Here is a 15,427-nt window from a genome sequence, read left to right on the forward strand (position 1 = left end):
AGACTCTCTATCCCGGTTTAAGAAAAAGTTGAAAACCTATCTGTTTCAATAAACCTTCCTTCCTTTGACTGACTGCTATTCTCCCATTTTTGTGCTTGCTTTAAAACATCTGCACCTAGATGCAGCCTCTGGATTGATATGTGCACTATAAATCACACAATCAAACCATATTGTGTGCTTTCAGAAATAAACTGCCTACAAGAATGAAAACCCAAGTCACCCACATTGAAGTCATTGATGGGACACCCCTGCCTTCTGGCCGTGCTGTTCAGCATACAACTGCATTCTATGTCAAGACGGAGGCGAGCATTATGCTTCATCTTCTTATTTATTTGCTCTCCAGCAGTTTCAACACAACAAATAAAATGTCCATCTATACGATGGCCCAAACACATTTTTTTTTTTTTTCAAAAACTTCATTTCCCATCAGCCTAGGCCCTGAACCCAGTGTCCTGGTCATGTGACCTAGTCCTTCCTCTTCCTGTAAACCTCCTCTTCTTTTCCTGCTCTCCAAAGAGATAAGTACCCTTTCACTTAGCTGCGCATTTCTGTCAGCTTTTTGTCTTGGGTTATCAGTTGTAGCGATGATATATAGCGTTTTTGTCACGAAGAAATTGACCCGGATGTATTAGCGAACTGGGCCCAAAGAGCCGTATGCCTATTGGGTAACGCGAACTGCGCCATATCCTCAGAGCGTAGGAGGGGACTGCTTCTGAAGATAGATCAAAAGCAGTGACGGCAGAATATCTACCAGGAGCCCAGAACGTGGTGGCAGACTGGAACTCCAGACATCTCACAGACACCAGCGACTGGATGCTGCACAGAGCGACATTCCAGCGAATAGAGAAGCTCTGGGGACCGTTTCACGTAGATCTATTCGCGTCCAGACTGAACGCTCAAATGGGCAGGTTTTTCAGCTGGAGGCCGGACCCGGTAGCAGCAGGGACAGATGCTTTTCTGCAAGATTGGAGAGGGCAAACGCTATATGCTTTCCCCCCATTTATAATGATAAGCAGAGTTCTAACAAAAGTCCGCAAGGAGGAAGCCAACCTGATCATAGTAGTACCGATATGGAAGTCCCAAGTCTGGTTTCCGGCGTTAATGGAACTGTTGTCGGACTATCCCCGAGTGTTGCCGCAAGAGGAAGATCTCCTCACGGACCCAGCTGGGTCGTATCACCCTCTGAGAGTGAAGGGGACGATGCCGCTAATGGCGTTCAAGATAGCAGGAGACGTTGGAATCTCCCGGGAATTTCGTCTCAGGCGGCGAGCCTCATCGCAGAGTCATGGGCTCCATCGACTAGAAGGAGCTACGATGCAGCTTGGTACAAGTGGTCAAGATGGTGCAAGGCGAGAGGTTTTCATCCCATTTCGGCCCCTCTAGTAGAGATCGTGAATTTCCTGGCAGAACTCCTGCAGGACGGTAAAGCCTACCGTACGATAGGGGTATATCGATCCGCAATATCGACAGGCCATATGCCTATTGAAGGAGTACCAGTGGGTGAGAATGTGGCAGTAATTAGACTCCTGAAGGGGATAAAATATAGAAAGCCTCCGCAACCGAGGTATAAATCGCTATGGGACGTTACAGTAGTGCTTCGACTATTAGCCGACTGGCCCAGTAATAGGTACCTAACACTGGGAAGACTGTCGGAGAAATTAGCGATGCTTCTATGCATGATCTCCTGCAGGAGAGTGGCAGACGTCAGAGCTTTAGAGGTAGACAGATTGATATACGGGCCAGACGGAGTGACTTTTCATCTGGCCAGGAGGACAAAGACAGACTCCTCGTCAATAACGTATCCATATATGCAAGATCATCCTAAATGGTGCGTAGCCGCATGCATAAGAGAATATGTAAATAGAACAGCTGAGCGGAGATCAGCAGGGACAACGCAATTGTTGATAGCGCGCAGGAAACCGCATAAAGGCGTAGCGACAGCCACCATAGCAAGGTGGGTTAGAGAAGTCATGAGTCTAGCAGGGATAGACATGGCAAAGTTTGGAGCACACTCTGTAAGAGGAGCGGGGGCATCCAAAGCACTCCGTCAGGGAGCGACATTGCAGGATATTTTGAAAGCAGCCGATTGGGCGAGTGATAGCACGTTCAGAACGTTTTATTTTAAGCCAATTAATGCACTGGCAGAAGCTATGGTAAGAAGCTTTGAACAAGCATAATGCTCGCCTCCGTCTTGACATAGAATGAAGATTCCCCCTGCTAATAGCGCAGGGAGCTCTTGATTCTATTAAAGACAAGGAGGCGAGCATTAATTTCCCACCCGAGATACACGAGGGAAGAATAAAAGATATGTACGGAGTAAATAACAAGTGCATTTTTTCCTCAGAAATAGGGTGTGTATCCGCCGCCCTAATTTGTACTGTTGTTTCCCCGTCTTAGGAGAAGATCAGAAGAACGGCTGAGTAAGCACGTGAGCTGATCGGGAAGCATCGATCGTGATCGCAAGTTGGAGGCGAGATTTCGTTTCACAGTTCTACAGTTCAAAGACCTCCCGGATCAAGTTGCCAGTTCAGGAGATGTTTACAATGTTGGTTGGAATACAGTCAAAGAAGAGGAGGTTTACAGGAAGAGGAAGGACTAGGTCACATGACCAGGACACTGGGTTCAGGGCCTAGGCTGATGGGAAATGAAGTTTTTGAAGAAAAAAAAAAAAAAATGTGTTTGGGCCATCGTATAGATGGACATTTTATTTGTTGTGTTGAAACTGCTGGAGAGCAAATAAATAAGAAGATGAAGCATAATGCTCGCCTCCTTGTCTTTAATAGAATCAAGAGCTCCCTGCGCTATTAGCAGGGGGAATCTTCATTGTCCCTGTATATCAATCACTGTATGCAGATGGCAGCCTTTGATGTTATCAGGATACCCTCCCACCAAATAGTGTTGGGATTATCCAAGGTCTTTCAGCACAAGGCATGCAACAACTGGGGTTACCCAAACCATTCTGTTCTATTCAGATTTGTGCACCAGTGTATTTTGTTCAGCACTGGAAGCAGGATTTCCCTGATTCCTTAAGGCAGAGTACAAAGAACCATCTCTGATCCAGCTGATCAATCTCTGCTATGAGCTATCATATTTTTACCAGGAATGCAGGATACATACCCCTGCTTTCACAATGCCCATACTAGTGTGACATTCATCTTTGACATAGACATGTTATTCCACATGGCCATGTGTTTCCCGAATTGCAGGGGAAAGGCAGTCCAAAAATACCTGACAGAGTGTTTAAGAAGTGATACATCATATCATCTCGGTCCCGTTTAGTCCTCCTCTCTTTGTACCCAAGAAGGGAAGTACATTCCAACCGCGACTCTACGACTTTATCATAAAAATATAGTTTAAAAGACAGTTACACCATTTGAGACATCCTCAAATCCCTCCACTCCTTCTCTATTTAGACCAAATCTAACCTTTGTGGATTATATCATTTGGCAAGGATCAAGACTGTTGAGGAGTGGAAGACAGGCTATAAAACAGTTAGGACCCTCTACAGGATTATGCCTTTTAGGCTGTGCAATGCCCATGCCATCCTTCTATGGTCTGTGTATTCAATCTTTGTATTCTTCCTGGGTGTGTCAGTCGGTATATATCTAGAGAACATATTTGTCAACATCCTTTATTCAGGATATCATTTCCATAAAAGTACATATTAAATCCACAATCAATTATTCGTCAACCAACACAACAAATTGATATCACGTAAAACCAAGAAATAATGACATACAAAATAAACAACAGCCAGACATATAGATTATCTTGCATTCTATGTATAAAACAGTGATTCTATTCAGATGTATCTATCTCATTTACGTATTTCGTTATGGCATTCATACTATTCCGAAAAAAATGTATGATGGCCCAGGAAACAACTGTTGAATTGAATAAGACCAGTGTAAATTATTTAACTTTGTTTCCCTCACAGACTTTCAGTCAAATGTTAAATGTGAAAACACTCATCTGTGTTGCTGTGGTTATGCTGTTGGGTGATTCAATACTGTTGCTCTGCTTAGCTGGTTTAATACATATTTCAGCCATGTGATGTTAGGGCCTTTGTTGGATTTTAATAGATTGTACAAAATAATAATTGAGCATTCTTTTTTATTAAAGTGATTAAAAAAATGGATACTTGGGCTAAAATGTTTTAGTCCTGCAAGAAGGTGAATGCAATCTCAGAGTGTGCTGCAAAGGTTGGAGCTGAAGCAGGGAGATCACCTAATAATCTCATGCAATTTCTTTTTTTGTATTGTATATAGTTCATCACCACTGCATTGGCTGCGGACCTCCATTTCATGTAGATCCACAGACTTAACTTTGGCCTTTCGGAAGAAAATGTGTTTATTATGGATTCGGCAAGTTCCCTCTGGCATAGTCCCACCCACAACTCCGGGCAATGAGCAGACATTGTTTATCTCGAAATTTTAAATGTTTTACAAAGAATAGGCTAAATTTAGACCGAGTCAATACAATGTTAAAAATACCACAAATAGTCAGCACAACTAATGTGCCTGCCTACATGAATATCACCATTAATATTTATTCAGGCATCATTCACTTTCAATGATTTTATATTATATATATATATATATATATATATATATATATATATATATTCACTAAAAAAACGTTGTTGAGGGGACATTATGGTTAAGTTGCCCTAACAAAAACCTGTACACTTCACTAAAAAAATGCTTTCCACCTGCCCTTTATGCTTCAAATTAAAACCGAGAAACCCCTGAAATTCGACAGTTATGGTAAACTAAGCCCCCAACCCTGCCACAGCCCCTGTGCACTGCTAACACTAACACCCAGACCATGAAAGATGTCATCTCAAATGTCAATGATGGCATCAATGATGACATCACTTGTTTAGTCCCTTTCTTTTCCTTCCCTGCCACACATATATATGTGCATTCAGTAAAAAAAAATCACTAAAAGAATGTTATACTTCACAGTGCAACCAAACACCACTGCACATTCCCCCATTATAATAAGCTAAGCAACCATAACTCGCACCATCTACGTGCATTGCTACGACTAACACCCAGAACATCAAAGATGACATCATAAATATCATTGATGACATCACTGATGCCTACGGCCATGCATCATGCATCCAAGACTCTAGGCCCTGTCCACAACCACTGCAGCATGTCACGACCATGGTGGCGTACTAAGGAATAACACACCCATAGGAAAATGGAATGTAATCGGGAAATACACTCAAAATAAATGGTCACTAACGCCACGCGTGTTCTGCGAACATTTTCAAGGTGCCTGTACACAGCACGGACTCAAACAGTAGCCTTATTAGATCCTTCATTTTCTGCACGTACAAACATCCTGAAGAAGGCAGCAATGCAGGTTATGTAGGCCCTGCCCACAACCACTGCAGCATGTCACGACCATGGTGGTGTACTAAGCAATAACACACCCATAGGAAAATGTAATATAATAGGGAAATACACTCAAAATTAATGGTCACTAACGCCACGCGTGTTCTGCGAACATTTTCAAGGTGCCTGTACACAACACGGACTCACATAGTAGCCTTATTAGATCCCTAATTTTCTCCACGTACAAATATCCTGAAGAAGGCGCCAATGCACAATATATAATAGACAATTGCCGGCCAAACAAGTACAGTATTTCATCCGCCTCTTACTCTGTGATCCTCCCCACGCATTGTAGGAGAGCAAAACAGTTTCGAAAGCAACATTTTGCCTATGGTAAGTAGCGCGCTGTCTTCGGATCCAAGATGTCGGGTGCATCCACACATTCTGACGTACATCACGGCTCGCTGTAGCCAATCGGTGCAGACGTCGCGTGTCCGCGGTGATGACGCCACCCCCCCTGGCCAATCGTTATCATGTCCGCGGAGCGAACAGGGAAATGTGACCGCAGAGCGGAAATAGATATCACTAATTTATTCAAACATATTTTTTGGTCATTTTAAAGGAAAGTACTAGACGGATTGTCACCAAATTTACTAAAGCACGCTTTCGGGTCCAAGCCCCTGCCCCTGGCACAAATTTGGTGCAAATCCGTCCATCGGTTTCACCTGTAGCCGTGCGCAAAGTTTTTCCCCATTTAGTCTATGGGAAAAAAGACGTTTTGGGACCCCCCCTATAACTTTGCCCCCCCTGGCCCAAACATCTTTGGTGAGGATTCGTCCAGGGGGAGCGGAGTTATAAGCCGCTCAAAAAGTGCTCTTCCTATGGAAACAGCAACTTAACCATAACTACACGGCCACTAACGTGGCCGTGTAATATATACATATATACTCAGTGAAAAAACTTTGTTAAAGGGACGTTATGGTTAAGTTGTGCTAATAAAAACCTATGAAATTCAGTGAAAAAACTTTGTTAAAGGGACGTTATGGTTAAATTGCATTAAATTCAATGGGAAAACTTTGTTAAAGGGATACGGTTACAAGTAAAATCGAAAACCCCCAGAAATTCACCAGTTATGGTCAGCTAAGCCTCGCGCCACCACCGTGGCAGTTACTTACAATGGTGTCTGCTTTCAAAGTTTTCTTTTAATGGCCACTTGAAGTACAGCTGCAAACCATATATTTCACTATTTCACTTTTATCAGCACTCTCTCCATTGTTGTTGTAAAACAAAAAAAGAAAACCACATTGGCAACAATTGCACAGCAAATTCAAGGGGCATATCCTATGTTAAATGGGCAGAATGCACACAGAAAAGGGAAACTGCATGTATGTTTGCAAAGCAAAGCATGGCAAGTACATACATAGCAAAATTACCATAATGCACCATTAGAAAGAAAGCAAACAAATGCACGTGTACACTCGCAACAGTTCTATCTGTAAATTTGAATAAATAAATGCAAGAACAGAAAAGGATTTCTGCATTCATGTAGCAAGCATCTATGTGTGGGAAACTTACAAAAATTCCACAAACAGTAAAATTCTCATTTCCTATCTGTACATCTTTCCGCCCTTTTTCTCACCATATTAGGACTTGCACTAATCCATTTCAAAAGGAGGTAGTGCAACAGCATCTGACAGACTTGCAAAAGTGCAGCCCCATAGGGCACAGTTATCACTATAGCACTGGCCCCTATAGCAATGATAATGATGATCCCAAGTCCCCACTTCTATGCAGTGCTGTACAATTGGACACACACACTAACTCTTCCACCCAACAAATCCTCCTACAATCTAAAATAAGGTCTTCTCCTACTGCTATTACTATGCCATTAACACACATAACAACTAACTTCATTGTTTCGCAATTGCAGTGAAGAGCAGCCTCTTGAAACCCAGTGAAGTATCTACTAGAAGATAAAACCCAGAAGAACCTACACTTCACATCCAACAAAGTAAGTACAATACTATATTAGTGTTCTGCCTGTTACTCAGACAGTGCAATGTTGTTGTATTGTTGCCTAGAAAATTCTACTCAAACCAAGAGCACTTGCTTCACTCTTACTCATTTCACCTTAGCAGGTCCCCTCTTTGTATTGTGATCGGAACACTAGTATTGTAACACCCACTAGGTTTTATGAAAACATCGTAATGTCCTTACTTCTTCAAACACAGTACACTGTCATAAGCACTTATGCAAACCTTTAACACAGGAACACACACACATACCAGTATAACCTTCCCAACCAAAACTAACTGCCCTTTCCACAATCACACACCCCTCTATGTATGCCTACCCTCTGTTAAGATGGATTTCTGAACTCTGTCCTGGAGGCGCAGAGGTTCAGAAGGCCAACCTAATTACTTGGAACAGGGTAACCTCTGGACAAGCCAGACCAATCAGGGTAGCGATCGCGGCGGTCAAGACTAGGTCTCAAGAGGGGTGAGGGTGACTGAAAGCCCGCAATGAGCACACAAAGCAAGGACACTTACAAACTACTCCAAACAGGTGTTATATAAAAAATATATACACATTTATTCCAAGGCCTTTGCAACAATGACCGTAGCGAGAAATCACAGTAAAACTCTAGTAAACCAACACATACCAAACCAATACAATATATATACAAATACAAATGAGTCTAAAACGTTAGATGCACGAAATGTGTAGTCCACCTAGAAGGGGAGGAAAACAGGCAGTGCGAAATAATGATTAGACCCAGTCCGCCTTCAGAGGCACCTAACTAAAAGGAAGTTCAAGCCCTACGAAGAGTGGAGCCTTGTGCTCAAAAGTACCTGCACACGCTGGTGCCAACGGGCAAAAAGGGGAGTCTCTTCGAGGGAATCAGGCAGTTCAGTTTGGTGCACAAATGAAGAAGAACAGAGTTCCGCGACTCAAGCGCAGCCTCCACTGTGGGCAGAAGCAGAGCGCGAGTACTGAAAGGCGTGCTGTTTGACACAGCGGGGAAAAGCTATGGGCTCCTGCAGGAGGGCGACCAGTTCCTAGCTATGCTACTCACCGGTCCCCGATGCAAGCAGACCCAGGCTTCTCCGTGTCAGTTTCAGTGCTGGCAGGTTCAGGGGAGCAGGGGACGTCTCGTCGTCGTGTAGATTCTGCAGCAGCAGAGTTGAGTTAAAGATGTCCCAAACGAAGTGAACCCGCACAGTTTGTTACCACAGCAGGGCAACGGAGCGGCCGTGTGTATCTCAGCCAAATGTACACTACTCACTTCAGACCTGGGAATGCCAAGTGTAAGAATCGTGTGAGAGTGACAAGGACTCGAAATACAACACAACCTGACGGCGGTTACAGAGCAAGACTCCTGGGTAGGCTGGTCAGTCTGCTGGATGGCCCAGAGACACTTCCGAAGGCTTACGTGCAGGAGATGGTGAAGATGCCGAGAATAACTGTTCCCGCTATTCCAAGGGTTGAAGTACCAGTACAGGCCTTCTGGTTCGATCAGAGGTAGAAAGGGTTTCACAAGGCGACAGCAGTGCAGAGGAGCAGTCCTTCAGCGGGTCACCAGCGATTCCTCGGTTCAGCCTCGTGGTTGCAGGATACTTGGCTCCTGTATTCCTTTGTTCGTGAGAACTCAGGAGATCGACATGGTAGTGGCGTTTCCAGCCCCCTCTTATCCATGGTTCCCTTTGCGCCAAAACGGAAGGGACCCAATGGGAGATCCGCTCATCAAACACTCACACCATACGTGGACCTATCACGGACCACGGTGGTCCCAGGCATTCACACCACACTAGACTCTCTGGCACCCAGGATGTGTATTGGGACCAGACATCCCAGCCCACATCCTGGAGGCACACACAAGGCCTGTAGAAGCCTGCGAAAGCATCTGTGTTTCGCGGGAAAGTACATGCCCAAATAAGGAAGGCCCCGGGTCGGCTCGACCTGGGGAAGGTGAAGGGGGCAAGACGGTCAGCGGACAGGACAAAGGAGCCTCGTGGTCTGGCCATTTTGGGAGCCAGGCCACCATTTTGGTCTAAGCGCGAGAAACGCGCTTGAAACGCCAAAAGGGGCTCAAAAACACAAGAAACCATTGCTGCCACCATTCCCGTCCGTGATTCACTTGCACCGATCAGTTACAATCCAAAAAGAGTATCTAGGGCCTGTATAAGGCTAGAGACCCAAGAGAGCAGTAACTTAGCTTACAGTGCCCTCTTGTGTCATGTTGCACGAAAGCTGCAACATGATAAAGAAACTACGGAAAACAGCGTTTCCCGGTACTGACTGTCTTAAGGGCATGTCAGTTTCCCCATAAGAATGGAGCGAAAGGCTGCACTTCTCTGGCAAAGTCTAGATCATGGTGAAAACAACAGCAAAAAGTTTAGGGGTTGCCACATGGAAGGAAAATTACCCACAATTAAGAAATCTTTCCTAACACCCTCATATTCAGACACTCATGCACAGTGCGCACAAATACATTGCACAACTATTCATACGCCTCAATTTCCAATTTCTTTGAATCACTGAAACTTGGATCCCTCCCCACAGCACCCCTGTTCCTGCTTCCCTTAACTCGTCCTCTTCTTCTTTTGCGCACGTCCTCACCCCTCTGGCCGGGGACGTGGCTTAGGCCTTCTCTTTCGCCCCCACTTTATCTCCTCTCCCTCTCCTACATCTCTTCCCTCTCTACCCTCCTTTGAATTCATGTATAAAATCTTGAACTCTCCCCATGCTATATCTTTCCTCGTCATTTATTGCCCTCCTGTCCAGCTTGGCTCATTCTATGAAGACTTTGACCATCCTCTTAACCTCATTGCACACAGCCACACCCCACTAATCGTTCTTGGCGATTTCAATCTCCATCTCTCTACTACCCTTCCTCCTCTCCTCTCCTATCCATCCACAACTCCCATCTTCTCTCTCCTCTCCCCCCCACTCCCACTCACCAATCAGGCTCTACCATTGACCTCATCTTTACATCCTCCTTCTCCGCATCTCCAATCTCTTCCCTACCTAACTATCTTTCTGACCACTCCTTGCTCTCTTTCTCCCTCACACCACTCTCGCCCCCCCTCCATCTCCTTCTTCTTCCACACCCTTCCTCAGGCGTGATCTACGCAACTTCAACCCTTCTCTCTTCCTTTCTTCCTGCTCCTCTTCCCTCCCCTCTCTCTCCCACTTCTCTTCTCTTTCAGCCACAGACGCCTCATCTCATCCACCTTAACTTCCTCCCTCTCCTCTACTCTTGATCATCTTCACCCTCTCTCCTTATTCCGCCTTTCTCGCTGACCTGCTCAGCCCTGGCTATCAGCTCATCTTTCCTCCATGTGCCGCCTTCTTAGGCGCCTTTATCGTACCTGGATCAAACACCCTACCACCTCCAACCAAACTTCTTACTTCTACTATCCCTCCCTCTAAGACTCTTGTCTTAACTCTGCTAAATGCACCTACTTCTCTGACCTTCTTCACTCTCAGTCTTCCCACTCTCGCTGTATCTTCCAAACCTTAACTCGACTTCTCTCTCTGCCTACCCCTGATCATTCCATTGCCTCCCCCCTCTCTGCTTCTGATCTTGCCACCTTCTTTTCCAACAAAGTCCTTAATCTCCGACACACTATACTCTCCTCCTCTTCTTATTCTCCTCCTCCTCCTCCCCCTTCTCCCCCCTCTTCCATATCCTCATTCACCCCTATCACTCAAACTGAACTTACCCTCCTCCTTTCTAAACCCACCCTAATGCCTCTCCCTCTGACCCCATACCTACCTCCCTCATCCCCAACATCTACCCCCTCTTCATTCCCAATATCACATCCCTTTTCAACACCTCTCTTTTCACCTCCATCTTCCCCACTCCTTTTAAGCATGCAACTATCATACCCATTCTCAAAGAACCCACTGCTAATCCCCATCTTGCATCTAACTATCGTCCCATCTATCTACTACCTTTCCTTTCGAAACTCCTAGAACGTATTGTATACTCTCAACTCTCTACCTTCATCTCTAACCATTATCTCTTCCCCCCTACCCAATCTGGTTTCCACCCTCTTCACTCTACTGAAACTGCTCTTACCTCTGTTCTCAACTCTCTCCTCTCTGCTCGCTACTCTAAGCACTCCTCTATTCTGGTCCTACTGGACCTCTCTGCTGCCTTTGACACTGTCGACCATCCTCTACTCCTTACCACTCTCTCCTCATTCGGCCTTAAAGACTCAGTTCTTAACTGGTTCTCCTCCTATCTCTCTAACCGCACCTTCTCAGTTTTTTGGGGTGGCTCCACCTCCCCAATCTCTCCACTCAACCATGGCGTTCCCCAAGGTTCTGTCCTTGGCCCCTTTCTCTCTTTGCTCTCCTTTAATCTCCTCCTTTGATGTCTCACATCATTTCTATGCTGATGATACCCAACTCTTCCTCTCTTTCTCCTCCTTCTCTCCTGACATCAACCATAAACTCTCTTCCTGCCTCTCTGCTATTAAATCTTGGATGTCCTCTCACTTCCTTACTCTCAATGCAGATAAAACTGAACTCATTTTTTTCCCTGCCAACACTCTTCCTCCTCCCTCCCCTCCTCCTTGCAATCTTTTTCCTCCTTCCCAACTCCCCTTATCTCCTCATGCCCGTAACCTAGGTCTGCACATTGACACCCACCTCTATCTTTCGCATCACATTTCCCTCACTGCCAGATCTTGCCGTTTCCACCTCTACAACATCTGCAAAATGTGTCCTTTCCTAACCTTCCAAGCTACTAAACTCCTCATCTCCTCCCTCCTCTTCTCCAGAATTTTCTGCTGCTCTACTCTTGTCTTTGGACTCCCCTCCTCTCATCTCTCCCCCCTTAAATCTGTCTACCACTCTGCCATTCGCTCCCTCTGCCTCCTCTCACCTCACGACTCCATCTCCTCTTCTCTTAACTCGCTGTGCTGGCTCCCATTCCACTCCCAGCTCAAATTTAACTTCCTCTGCCTAGTCTTCAATGCCCTTTATGGTCTTACCCATCTGTACCTCTCCTCCCTTCTCTCTTTCTATTTTCCTTCTCTTTCTCTCCGTTCTGCAGATCTCTTCCTTCTCTTTACTCCACCTCCCCCCTTTTCCCCCTTCCGTTTCCGCTCCTTCCAACTTCTTGCTCCTTTCCACTTGAACCGCCTTCCTCTTCCCATCCGCTCCATCACCTCCTATCCCTTATTTCGCACTTCTCTAAAATCCGATCTCTTCCACTCTCCCCCTAGCACCAACCGTATCCTCTCTCACCAACTAACCCACCTCCACCCTCTCCTCCTACCTTCTATCTCTCTATTAGTTCTTAGCCTCATCATAAATGTAAATTGTTCGTTGTTCTGTTTTCTGGTTTAGATTCATTGTTAACTATTGCTTGTTGTATACACTTGATCCTCTTGTAAAGCACTTTGGATTAAGGCGCCATATAAATTAAAATAAATGCAAATACAAATACAAATACAACTTCCAAACCCACAGACCTTTTTTCTCCAACAGACTCAAGAGAATGCCTACCAAAAAGCAACTCAGTGGAAAACAACGCAGAAATAGAGCAGATAAAACTCAAAGCATGCAAAATAGACATCCGCCTCTACCAGAGTTTGTACAAAAGTTCAAACAAAACAGCTAATACAGTCACTGAGCAAAACGGAACCAGGTAGCAGAAAAAGAAGTGTGACTCCTCTTCCAAAATGTAAAACTTAAAAGAAATGTATTAAGAAGAATGCAACTACCAGTACTGCTAACTCTACAACTACCAATGTCAACGTAGCCATAGGTAAGCTTTCCAAAAAAATTATTTTTCAATAGATGTTCCACCACAGAGTCCTTCAGAACCTTATAAAAACAGTAGAGAAATCACGCTCAACCCTTAAAACTTACAGCAGAAAATTGATCTTGGAGGCTCTCATAGACAGCGCAATGCTCCGCAAAAGGAAATTGATTATATTAATTTCAAACCGAATGAAACCACTAACAAAAGGAATTAGTAAACTACAAAAAGAACTTCGCAAAATGAGCAATATCAACATAGATACCTTTGCAAACTTCTGTACAGGTGAGTCGATTCACACAACCAGCACAGAGCCGTATTACAATGAAGAGGCATACAAACAAGAGCAAGGAAAACCAATTGCCGTACATAGCATTGGCCGAAGGTATGAAAAGGTAGACAACACCATTATGGCAGAAGAAACGGTGATTGAAAGAATATCCCCAACAAACTTACAATCAACTCTTCATTGCACTGAACCAATCCCTCCCATCTACAAATGGCCGTGCACCTCAATGTGTAACATACGAAAACAATCCTTCAAATCTTTACAGCAATTCCTCAATCAGTATGTCAAAGCCAAAGACATACTAAAAATGAAAATATTACAAACCTTGGACTCCTGTCCAGTGCGCAAATACACAGGATGATGAATTCCTTCATTAGTCTGCTTTTCTGGGCGTGCTTGCAGAAGCACCTTCCACTACATTTACAGGGTAATTCATAGAATTTCGCACAAAAGTGGCGCACGCGGCTGGTGCACAGTGTCCCCGTGCGATACACTGCGCCAGCCGCGTGTGATAAAATCCATTTCATCGCACAGCGTATTCATGGATTTTAGCCCCCAAAACCAGCCGTGGTGCAGCGACCCTGCAGCAGCGCCAGTTACGCCCCCAAGAACGCCCTCGCGCAAGGAAAATCCATCAAAATCCCCAATTCATCGCAAATGTCTGCGCTAACCCTAGAACAGTTTACAGGGCTGCCAAACAGCAAACGCCAAGCGGGGTCCGTGTATTACTGGGCTGCGCGGGAAGTTTCACACACGATTGGCCCTGTGTGAGCGGGGTACGTGTATAACTGGGGAGCGCGGGAAGTTTCACACGCAATTTCAGAGGGTACGTGTATTACTGGGGTGCGCGGGAAGTTTCACACGCGATTTCAGCAGGGTACGTGTATTACTGTGGTGCGTGGGAAGTTTTACACGCGATTGGCCCTGTGCGAGCGGGGTACGTGTATTACTGGGATGCGCGGGAAGTTTCACACGTGATTGGCCCTTGTGCGAGCGGGGTACGTGTATTACTGGGGTGCGCAGGAAGTTTCACACGCGATTGGCCCTGTGTGAACGGGGCACGTGTATTACTGGGGTGCGCGGGAAGTCTCAAATGCGATTGGCCCTGTGCTAGCGGGGTACGTGTATTATTGGGGTGCGCGGGAAGTTTCACACGCGATTTCAGCTTGGTATGTGTATTACTGGGGTGTGCCGGAAGTTTCACACGCAATTGGCCCTGTGCGAGCGGGGTACGTGTATTACTGAGGTGCGCGGGAAGTTTCACACGCGAATTCAGCAGGGTACGTGTATTTCAGGGGTGCACGGGAAGTTTCACACGTGATTCCATCAGGGCACGTGTATTTCAGGGGTGTGCGTGAAGTTTCACACGCGAATTCAGCAGGGTACGTGTCTTTCAGGGGTGCGCGGGAAGTTCCACAAGCGATTGTCCTGGGTACGTGTGTTCCAGGGGTGCGTGGGAAGTCTCACACGCAAATTCAGCAGGGTACGTGTATTTCAGGGGTGCGTGGGGAGTACTACACGTGATTTGGAAGTGTGGGTCCTCCCAGGTGTTCCCTCTACACCCTCCACGGCCCCTGCAGGCAGCCCACACCCTGCACCCCTGCTCATGTCCCGCAGGCAGCCCATCCACCATGGGCATGCCCCCCAGCCAAGCCACATGTCACCTTGCACTACTGATCAACAACACATGTCTCCCAGCACCCCCACCCCTCAGCACTGTGGGGCACCTGCCAGCAGGCCCCCACTCATGTCCAACTCATGTCCCCCTGCACCCCTACCCCCCAGCAGTCAGGGGCACCGTCCACCAGGCCCCCACGCATGTCTCCCAGCACTCCCACCCCCCAGCAGTGCAGGGCACCCTCCACCATGCCCCCACACATGTCTCACAGCACCCCCACCACCAGCATCCAGGGGCACCCCCCACCAAGCCCCCACTCATGTCCAACTCATGTCCCCCTGCACCCCAACACCCCAGCAGTCAGGGGCACACTCCACCAGGCCCCCACTCATGCC

Source organism: Ambystoma mexicanum, chromosome 7p, assembly GCF_040938575.1.
Source record: "Ambystoma mexicanum isolate Mex_15411 chromosome 7p, UKY_AmexF1_1, whole genome shotgun sequence".
NCBI classification, from domain to species: domain Eukaryota; kingdom Metazoa; phylum Chordata; class Amphibia; order Caudata; family Ambystomatidae; genus Ambystoma; species Ambystoma mexicanum.